Raw genomic sequence first — 9,744 nt, 5'->3', positions numbered from 1 at the left:
TTTGCTCCTAATGATTATGACTCACCATTGTCGTGCACATCATCATGCGGCACAAGATCTTGTTTGAGCTTTCGGCTTGACCATTCGCTTCGGGGTAATACGGTGTGGAATTTTGCTGCACAATGAGGAACTCACTCATCCATATACAAATTGTGTCCCTATGTCACATATGATTTCCAATGGAAGACTGAAGCAGGATATCACATTCTCATATAGGAACTTCGTGGTTGTTTTTCCATCCACCCTACTTCTGGCCTTGGCCTCTGCCAACTTGGTGAAATAATATGTAATGTAAAGGGCCTGAGTCCCTTTGGCGGCAGGACTAATTGGAGCTACAAAGTCTATGCCCCACTTCTCAAAGGGTTGGTCCGTTAGAACTCTAGTTTAAAGGCATATAATCTTCACTGTGAGGTATGGAAACTCGTTGGCAAGAATCACAATCCTTAACATATTCGTCCCCATCTCCAAAGAGTGCAGGCCACCATAATCAGACTTGCAATACCTTACAGCCATAATCTCTCCCGCAAAGTGACTGCCTACAATACTTGAATGAGCTTCATCCAAAACCTCCATGTATTCATCTTCTCAAACATAGTAGTGCATAATGCCATCCTTCCCCATCCAGTCGCAAGTTGTCTAGCTACTAATTGATATGGGGTTGCATCCTTGATCAATTTTTGGCTCTATCTTTGTTGAGTGCCTTGTACTGAGGGAATCCATTAGCTAAGAATTGTCCGATGTCCTATGCCCATTCCAGAACCAGGTCAGCTAGGAATAACGGGATCATCTTCCACTCCTGTCTCACTGGTTCTCCATTGGGAATTTTTGACATATGGTCGGCCATGAAATGTGTATGTCCCTTCTTAAGAATTACGATGAAATCAAATCTAAAAGAATGAGCATCCACCATGTGATGTGTCCAGTCATGCATGGTTTATTGACCAAGTAAAGGAGAGCTCGGTGATCCATGAAGAAGAAAAACTTATTTTCTAATGAAAGTAATGCCTAAACTTTTTGATTGCATACAGCATGGCAGGTCCTTTGCATTCAATTGTAGTATAATTCATCTCGGCATTGTTTAGTTGGCAATTTGCAAAGTATATCGAATAGTCCAAGTTGAACTCACCTGGCTGTGCCAATATGCTCCCTATTGCAAGTTTGAAGCATTTATATGAACATGGAAGATTCAATCCCGATCGAGTGCTCGCAGAATTGGGGCTAATGCCAAGACTAGCTTAAGGGTCTCATAGGATAGTTGGCATTTTTTTGACCAATGAAATACAATCAACAGTTTGTATAAAGGGCGGACAATCTTGGCATAATTGTAGATAATCTGTGATAATAGCCTATGTGCCTCATGAACCTTTGTACCCCTTTTGCATTAGCAGATGGGTGTAATTCTAAGATAAGTTTAATCTTATTATAATCTATGGAAATTCCATTTTTGGACACTACGTGACCAAGTATAATCTCTTGTTTCACCCAAATTTGGCACTTTAAGGGGTTGAGGGAGATTTGATAGAGATGGCATGTCTCAAACACGAGTCTCAAATACCTGATATGATCATCCCATTTGGAATGAATGCATAAGTGATCTAGAAAAACCTTCAGAAAATCCCTCAGGTATTCTTTGAAGGCTGTGATCATCAATCTTTGGAATGTCATGGGAGTATTAGTAAGTTCGGAGAGCATTACCTTTGATGCATAGACTCCCCATTCTATGGAAAATGTAGTTTTATGCTGATCTTGTGGTGCTATAGACACCTGATTGTATCCTAAGAACCCTATAAGTGTTTTTGCATGCAACTCTTTCCAAGATGTGCTCTGTGAAGGGCAACAAGTAATGGTCTTTGCGAGTCACGGCGTTCCCTTTCTTGAGATCAACACATAGTACATACTCTAACTTTGATATTCTTTTTCAACACTATGACAATCGAGGATACCTAGTTTGTATGCTTAATCTCATAAATGAACCGTGCATCGATATGCATCCGTATCTCTTCTCGAAAAATCCTCGCATACTTTGGGTTCATTGGATAGGGTCACTGTTGCACCAGTCTGACATTTTCCATCATAGGGATGGTATGTTGTACCACTTCTGGTGGCACTTCCTTCATGTCTGTATATTTCCAAGAAAAATACTCTTGAAACTCATGCAACAGAGGAAGCAAGGCCTATTCTTGCTTGGGGGTAAGATCATTGGCTATGTAGATTGGTTTAGGATCTTTGCCTTCATTAGCAAGTTCCATTTCCTTGACCTTAGCGGGACCGTCATACCCATATTGGTCTCCTTGCTTGGTTGACCGTTTAGCTTGCTCTAGGAGTGTTAAGGAATAAGGTGTTAAATTACATGCATAAGGGAATAATGGATTCGACTGTGCATTAAGAGAAGTACATTTTATGGATATAGGGAATTTAACTATGTATTTGATTTAAAAAACATCTACAGTTTGGTTTGCATGGATGTATTTACAATGAAGATTTCAAGTATAAAGGGAATAAGGGATTTGACTTTACATTTAACTCTTGTATTAAAAAGCTTTCACTTATTTATGAATCATTATGTCTTTTGTTCATTTAGTTACACATTTTGATGCAAGGGATAAGGGATTCTCTACTATAATTTGCGAGTAGGAGAGCTCATATATGGAATAAGGGATTTGTTCACTCTGTGACTATCACGTGCATTAAATAGAAGGAAATGTTAAAACCATGCTTTTATTTATAGAGGTGTATTTTTGGCTCTCTGATCTTCAAGATCCTTTCGCATCTTTTCTAGCTCCTTGTCTGCCATGACCTCGTCATTTCTCACTTCTTCGAGCCTACTATCTCGGAGCTCCTTCATGCACTTCTCTGCTTCTTCTCTTCTATGCCTTTCCATGTCGACCAATTTTCCTGCACCGTCCTGTCTCCCTGATGCGCCCCCGAGACCGATAGTAGCCAACGAGTACCGTGAGGGAAAGATGAAAAGGACTTTGAAAAGAGAGTTAAAAAGTGCTTGAAATTGCTGGGATCGAAGCGAATGGAGGCTATGGGTGCGCCTCGGTCGAATGCTCAGCACGGGGAGCTAGTCAATGCGAGCCGATACGACGGGACAAGCGCGAGCTTTCGATGGCCCACCTATACCCTCATGCCGACCAAGGCACAAAGCATGCGCCACTTGTGGCAAGCTTTATGCACCTGTGTGCTCAAGGCGCTAGCATTCTGGGCTTTCCATTTGACCCGTCTTGAAACACGAATCAAGGAGTCTAACATGTATGACCTGAAAGATGGTGAACTATGCCTGAGCAGGGCGAAGCCAGAGGAAACTCTGGTGGAGGCTCGTAGCGATACTAATGTGCAAATCGTTCGTGAGACTTGGGTATAGGAGTGAAAGACTAATCAAACCATCTAGTAGCTGGTTCCCTCCGAAGTTTACCTCAGGATAGCTGGAGTTTGTTGCACAGTTTTATCGGGTAAAGAAAATGATTAGAGGCATTAGGGGTGTAAGACCCTTGACCTATTCTCAAACTTTAAATAGGTAAGCAGCCGAGGTTGCTCCGTTGAACCCCGGTGCAGAATGGGAGCTCCAAGTGGGCCATTTTTGGTAAGCAAAACTAGCGATGCGGGATGAATCGAAAGCCAAGTTACGGTGCTGAACTATGCACTAACCTAGATCCCACAAAGAATGTTGATCGATTAAGACAGTAGGATGGTGTTCATGGAAGTCAAAATCGGCTAAGGAGTGTGTAACAACTCACCTGCCGAATCAACTAGCCCCAAAAATGGATGGCGCTAAAGCGTGCGACCTATACCCGACCATCGAGGTGAGTGCAAGGCCTTGATGAGTAGGAGGGCATGGGGGTCATGGCGTAGCCGATGTGGGCTTGCCCGGTAATGCAGTGAATCATGATAACTTCTTGAATCGCACGGCCTGTGCATCGGTGATGCTTCATTCATTTTTCTACCTTATCAACTTTCGATGGTAAGATAGAGGCCTACCATGGTGGTGATGGGTGATGGAGAATCAGGGTTCAATTCTGGAGAGGGAGCCTGAGAAATGGCTACCACATCGAAGGAAGGTAGTAGGTGCGCAAAAATTACCCAATCCCGATACGGGGAGGTAGTGACAATAAATAACAATATTGGGCTTTTACAAGTCTAGTAATTGGAATGAGTACAATATAAATCCCTTAATGAGGATCCATTGGAGGGTAAGCTTGGTGCCAACAACCTTGGTAATTCTAGCTCCAATAGCATATATTTAAGTTGTTGTAGTTAAAAAGCTCGTAGTTGGATCTCAGGGTGGGGCGAACAATCCGCCTCTTCTGGTGTGCACCGGTCGCTCCATTCTTTCTGTCGGGGACACGCTATGGCCTTGCATCCTACCCCGCCATGGCCCCCCCACCCCCTGCATGCATGTCTCATACTACCCCTTTTGTACGCATGTCATGTACCCCCCTCATGTCCCCCCTCCCCCCTGACGACCCCGCCCCCTTGTGCGCATGTCATGTACCCCCCCTTACACGCATGTTACGCACCCCCCTGCCCAAATACCCCCCTCTCCAATACCCCCCCTCGCCCCCCCCCCCCCCCCGCCCCCCTTGGATGGAATTTACCACCCGCTTAGGGTTGCATTCCCAAATACCTATGACTCGTTGACAACGCCTGCTATTGGAACATGGGGGAGAATAGATGCATTGTGGCAAGAGGAGTGAGAACACAAAAGATGTAGCAATGGGTGTTCCATTGATTTGAGAGGGAAATCCCTCCTTTATAGAAATGGAGAGAGGGTGGCCTAAATCAATGGCACCTCTCCTACATCAATGGAGGTAACTCCTAAATCATAGGAATTCCACAATCATAGGCACCACCCCATGTGGGGGCCTTTGCATTACATCATCACCTATGTCATGGCCTATGGCACTAAGTGTGCCTCTTCTACACACACACACACACACACACAACCATATGACTGCTAGTGGATGCACACATGCACCTAGCAAGCCCTTGATCACGCATATCCCAACATACCTGCCTTTAAGGGTTTGCCTCTTGCTATGTCAAGGATACATCTAGTCACATAGTTTCTCATGCCATATCATGGTGGTCAAGGATAATTCTATGGCTAGGATCTCATGCCAGCGAAGCTGCCCAAGGGTCAAGGTTTACAAAAATGGGATAGAACCTTCCAGAATGGTTAGCTCTCTTATATGTACAAGGATGAATCTTAGGCCTTTGTGTGGACCTAGTTTCTCATGTCTGCAAGAGGTACCATGGGAGCAAACACACATCACATGGCCTACATCATATGGTGACCAGTGGTGATTTACAAAGACCATATGGACTAAAGCAAAACCATAACATTCTTTTTAGAGTACTAATCCAGGTAGAGAACCTCAAACTTGACTACATGACCAAGTGATGGCCAAAGTTCAAAATATTGGACTCTAGAAAGCCCAATCTGCATCTACCACAAAATTTGATTCTTCATTTGCTAATGGAGTTCTTCCTTCAGCCAGATTTGCTTTGTTGTTGATGTAGCCGTTCTTCACAAGATATGCTTCACTTTCCTTAGAGTTGTAGTAGGAGTCATTCCTCTCCTCTTCTTGGGCTTGTCTCTTGGAGAGCAAATGTACAGAGAAAACCTTTTTACGTGGCAATACTCCATAGTATGATTGGGTACTCCACAGAAGGCACATATCTTTTTCTTGGTGTTCACCTTGATTAAATATTCACCATTATAGGGCTTTACTCTCATTCTAGGCTTCTTTAAGAATGCTTTCCTCTAAGATACATAATCAATGTTAGAGGAACAATATGATGAAGACATATTGGGAAGGTCTTACCACCACTAATGTGGCAGTGTCTAGTCCCTTACAAAGAAGTCTCCTTCTCCACAAGTATAATTGTTTGGAGAGATAGTTAGATACCCAAAACTCTTAGCATAAAGGAAATACATTTTCTATTCCTTCACAAAATAGCATTCAATTCAAAATATATCATAAATGCATCATGAGCATTTACCTAAAGTGTCAAACTATAGAATAGTGCTCCAAAGATAAGATTGAAAAATGGCTCATATCACTTCCAATGGTCAAACATCCAAAAGACCAAAGATAAATGAGATAATAATGAAACTTTCTAGCATTTAACCATATTCAATGGTTCATATTAGAAGCAAATATCACTGCTACACCCAAATTGAACGGTCTGAAGTTGGAGGGTGCAATTCAAATAGTTGAAAGCTCTATTGATGGGGCTTTTTATGTGTAATGAAAGAGCTAATACCAAAGTACATCCTCCAGAAAGGAATCACGCAATGCTGCGCTAGATCGTCGGTGAGAAGTGTGCCATTTTTTATTGGTTTTTCTTTGATTTCTCCTTTGTTTATGGATGAAATGCACTCAAATTTGAACAACAGCTAGCTCATAAGGTTGCCCAACTATGACTAATAAGGTTCTGCGAAATTGTCTCCCAACAGGCAGAATTTTGAGTTAGATTGGTGAGCAAAGAACGAAGTGGCACGGTTGCTAACAGTAAAATTTTGTCAATCCCAACGGTGAAGAGGTGCGTCTTAGCATGGGGAGGCTAGAGCCAAAAGCATTTTGAAAGTTAATGGTTGGATCTAGATAAATTGATGCTACAATATTCGAGCAGAATTGGGAAAAATGGGAGAGATATGGAAGAAGGTTGAAGAAGATGATGAGGTGGCAGCCTAGGAGTCTAAAAGCTCACGGAGGGTCGTGCCTCTAATACCAAATGTTGGAACGTGGGGGAGAATAGATGCATTTTGGCAAGAGGAGTGAGAACACAAAAGATGTAGCAATGGGTGTTCTATTGATTTGAGAGGGAAATCCCTCTTTTATAGAAATGGAGAGAGGGTGGCCTAAATCAATGGCACCTCTCCTACATCAATGGAGGTAACTCCTAAATCATAGGAATTCCACAATCATAGGCACCACCCCGTGTGGGGGACTTTGCATTACATCATCACATATGTCATGGCCTATGGCACTAAGTGTGCCTCTTCTACACACACACACACAACCATATGATTGCTAGTGGATTCACACATGCACTAGCAAGCCCTTGATCACACATATCTGAACACCTCTCGAAGCAACAAGGTCCGATCTCGACGGGGCTCTCACCCTCTCTGGCACCCCTTTCTAGGGGACTTGGGCCTGGTCTGTTGTAGAGGACGCCTCTCCAGACTACAATTTGCACGACGAGGCCACATGATTCTCAAGATGGGCTCTTTCTAGTTTGCTCGCCACTACTAGGGAAATCCTTGTTACTTACCTTTCCTCCACTTAGTGATATGCTTAAACTCGACAGGTAGCCTTGCTTGATCTGAGGTCCATGTTTCGATCCAGGGGGAGCACGCCGGCATCCCTCGCGAGCCTGATGTCGATACACGCACCTTTGGGTGATTCGGTCACAAACTACCGCCCCACGAGGGGATGGACCACCCTTGCGATGCCTCACCACTCGGTGCCATCGATCCATTTCAGCCGACCGTGCCACCCTGGAGGGGCATCGTGGATGGCCAGCTCTGCCGCTTGGCCCCCCTCGAAGAGGAGGGGGAGGGGCATGGTTGTGGTGAGGACGCTTAGACAAGCATGCCCACGGGCACAAGTTGCATTCAAAGACTTGATGATTCATGGAATTCTACAACTCACACTACGTATCACATTTTGCTACGTTCTTCATCATTGCAAGAGCCAAGATATCCATTACTGAGAGTCGTTTTTACTTGTGTTACGTCCTCCATGAGCGAGGGAGATCAAGTCGTTGTTGCATTTCTTCGATGCCTCACACTTGCATTTCTTCGATGCCTCACACCCCCATGAGGGGGGCGGAAGGTTTATCATGCAGCCCTGTGTCAAGGCACAGAGGAGGGGGGTTGCCCACACGATGGACGGGGGAGGATCCCCGTGCTCACTGCGTAGTCGATGGGCCACCTCAGCTCAACACCATGTCCACTTTCACCCGGCTCCGACGGGGAGCATGGCATCGATGGTCGCACCTCTGAGTTCGGCCCCTCGATGTTACGTCCATGGTTCATGGTGTTTCTCACGGATGTGTGTCAATGATCCTTCCATAGGTTCACCTACGAAAACCTTCTTACAACTTCTCCTTCCTCTAAATGATAAGGCTTAATGAACTTCTCACGATGTCACCGATGGCGAACCACTGGCGTCGTCGCAATATGAAAACTTCACCAAACCATTCAATACAATTCAACACTTGGTGAATTCTGCTTTGCAATGATAGGAAGAGCCAACATCGAAGGATCAAAAAGTAGCATTGCTATGAATGCTTGGCTGCCACAAGCCAGTTATCCATATGGTAACTTTTCTAACACCTCTAGCTTCAAATTTTGAAACACTAAAGGATCGATAGGCCATGCTTTCATAGTTTGTATTCGTATTGAAAATCAAAATCAAAATAACTTTTACCCTTTTATTCCACATGAGATTTTTGTTCTCGTTGAGCTCATCTTAGGACACCTGCATTATCTTCTAATAGATATGCCGCCCCAACCAAACTCCCCACCTGACAATGTCTTCTGCCTCGATTGCCGAATGGACATGTCTTAAGACTAGAAGTAGGGGTCGAGTCCTGTCTCCACCTCATGAAGCAAGTAAAATAACATTAAAAGTAGTGGTATTTCACTTGCGCCAGAAGCTCCACTTATTCTACACCTCTCAAGTCATTTCACAAAGTCGAACTAGAGTCAAGCTCAACAGGGTCTTCTTTCCCCGCTGATTCTTCCAAGCCCATTCCCTTGGTTGTGGCTTCCCCCCCCTCACACACACATTGCTCCTGGACCCCTGCACCGGCCCCTTGAGTTGTCACATAAGCCCCAACCCCATCACACACCCGCATCGCACCCAACCCTCGGCATGTCTCTACGCATGCCGGTACCTCGAGCTCCCAGGTTGCCACATTGGTCTCGACCCCATCGTCGTGCACCCGTGTCATGTCCACCCATCATCTCGATGTCCTGTCACCGAACGCTATCGTGCCCCCGTCCCACAATGGTGCCTCGGGCTCTCGAGTCACAGGCGTGGACCGCCTTGCACCCTCGTCATCCCGATGCCTTGCACACCCGAATGCCACTGCACCCCTGGCGATGCTGCCCCCAATCTCCCACATCGGTTTCAACCCTTGTTGCACCCCTTGACCCCCCAAGCACCCCCATTGCAACCGGACCCTTGTCACATCCCTAATGCCCCGCACACCCACATCGTACCGTTCCTTGTCACGTGTCCCGAGCACCCACACCATCCCGACCCCTGTTGCACCATCGACGCCCCGTACAGTTGAGCCATCTTGACCATGGTCACGCTCGTGACATGCCAATCACTGTCACTGTCTCGACCTCGATGCCCCAGCACCCGCACTGTCTCGATCCGCAGGCATCGTCCCAACCCTCGATGCCCTGAGCACCCGCATGCACCATCCTAACCTCGATCGCGCCCCCGATGCCCTAAGCACCTACACCATCCCAACCCCGATCGTGCCCCCTATGCCTTGCGCACCCGCAACATCCTGTCCCCCCATTGCATCTCGATGCCCCGTGCCCCTGCACCGTACCATCTCCCATCGTGCCCCCGACACCCCTAGCACCTGCACCGTTCCATCCCCCATGTCCCCCCCCGTGCCCCTTGATGCCCCATGCACCCGCACCGTCCCAACCCTGCTCGTGCCCCCAACTCCTCGCACACCCGCCGTTTGGCCCTGATGCCTTGCGCA

The 9,744-nt window shown here is 46.0% G+C and overlaps 2 pseudogenes; one reads left to right on the top strand and one right to left on the bottom strand.

Moving 5' to 3' along the window:
* Positions 1-3,238: 3,238 nt before the first annotated feature.
* Positions 3,239-3,893, top strand: LOC147886326 (25S ribosomal RNA; annotated as a pseudogene; the record flags this gene model as incomplete).
* A 3,695-nt stretch (positions 3,894-7,588) lies between these two features.
* LOC147886325 (5.8S ribosomal RNA) lies at positions 7,589-7,730 on the bottom strand (annotated as a pseudogene).
* Positions 7,731-9,744: the final 2,014 nt, after the last annotated feature.

The sequence above is a fragment of the Dipteris shenzhenensis genome, chromosome 24 (assembly GCF_047967505.1).
Source record: "Dipteris shenzhenensis isolate YYH24624 ecotype China chromosome 24, Dip_SZ_1.0, whole genome shotgun sequence".
NCBI classification, from domain to species: Eukaryota; Viridiplantae; Streptophyta; class Polypodiopsida; order Gleicheniales; family Dipteridaceae; genus Dipteris; species Dipteris shenzhenensis.
This window is presented reverse-complemented; position numbering and strand designations above follow the sequence as displayed.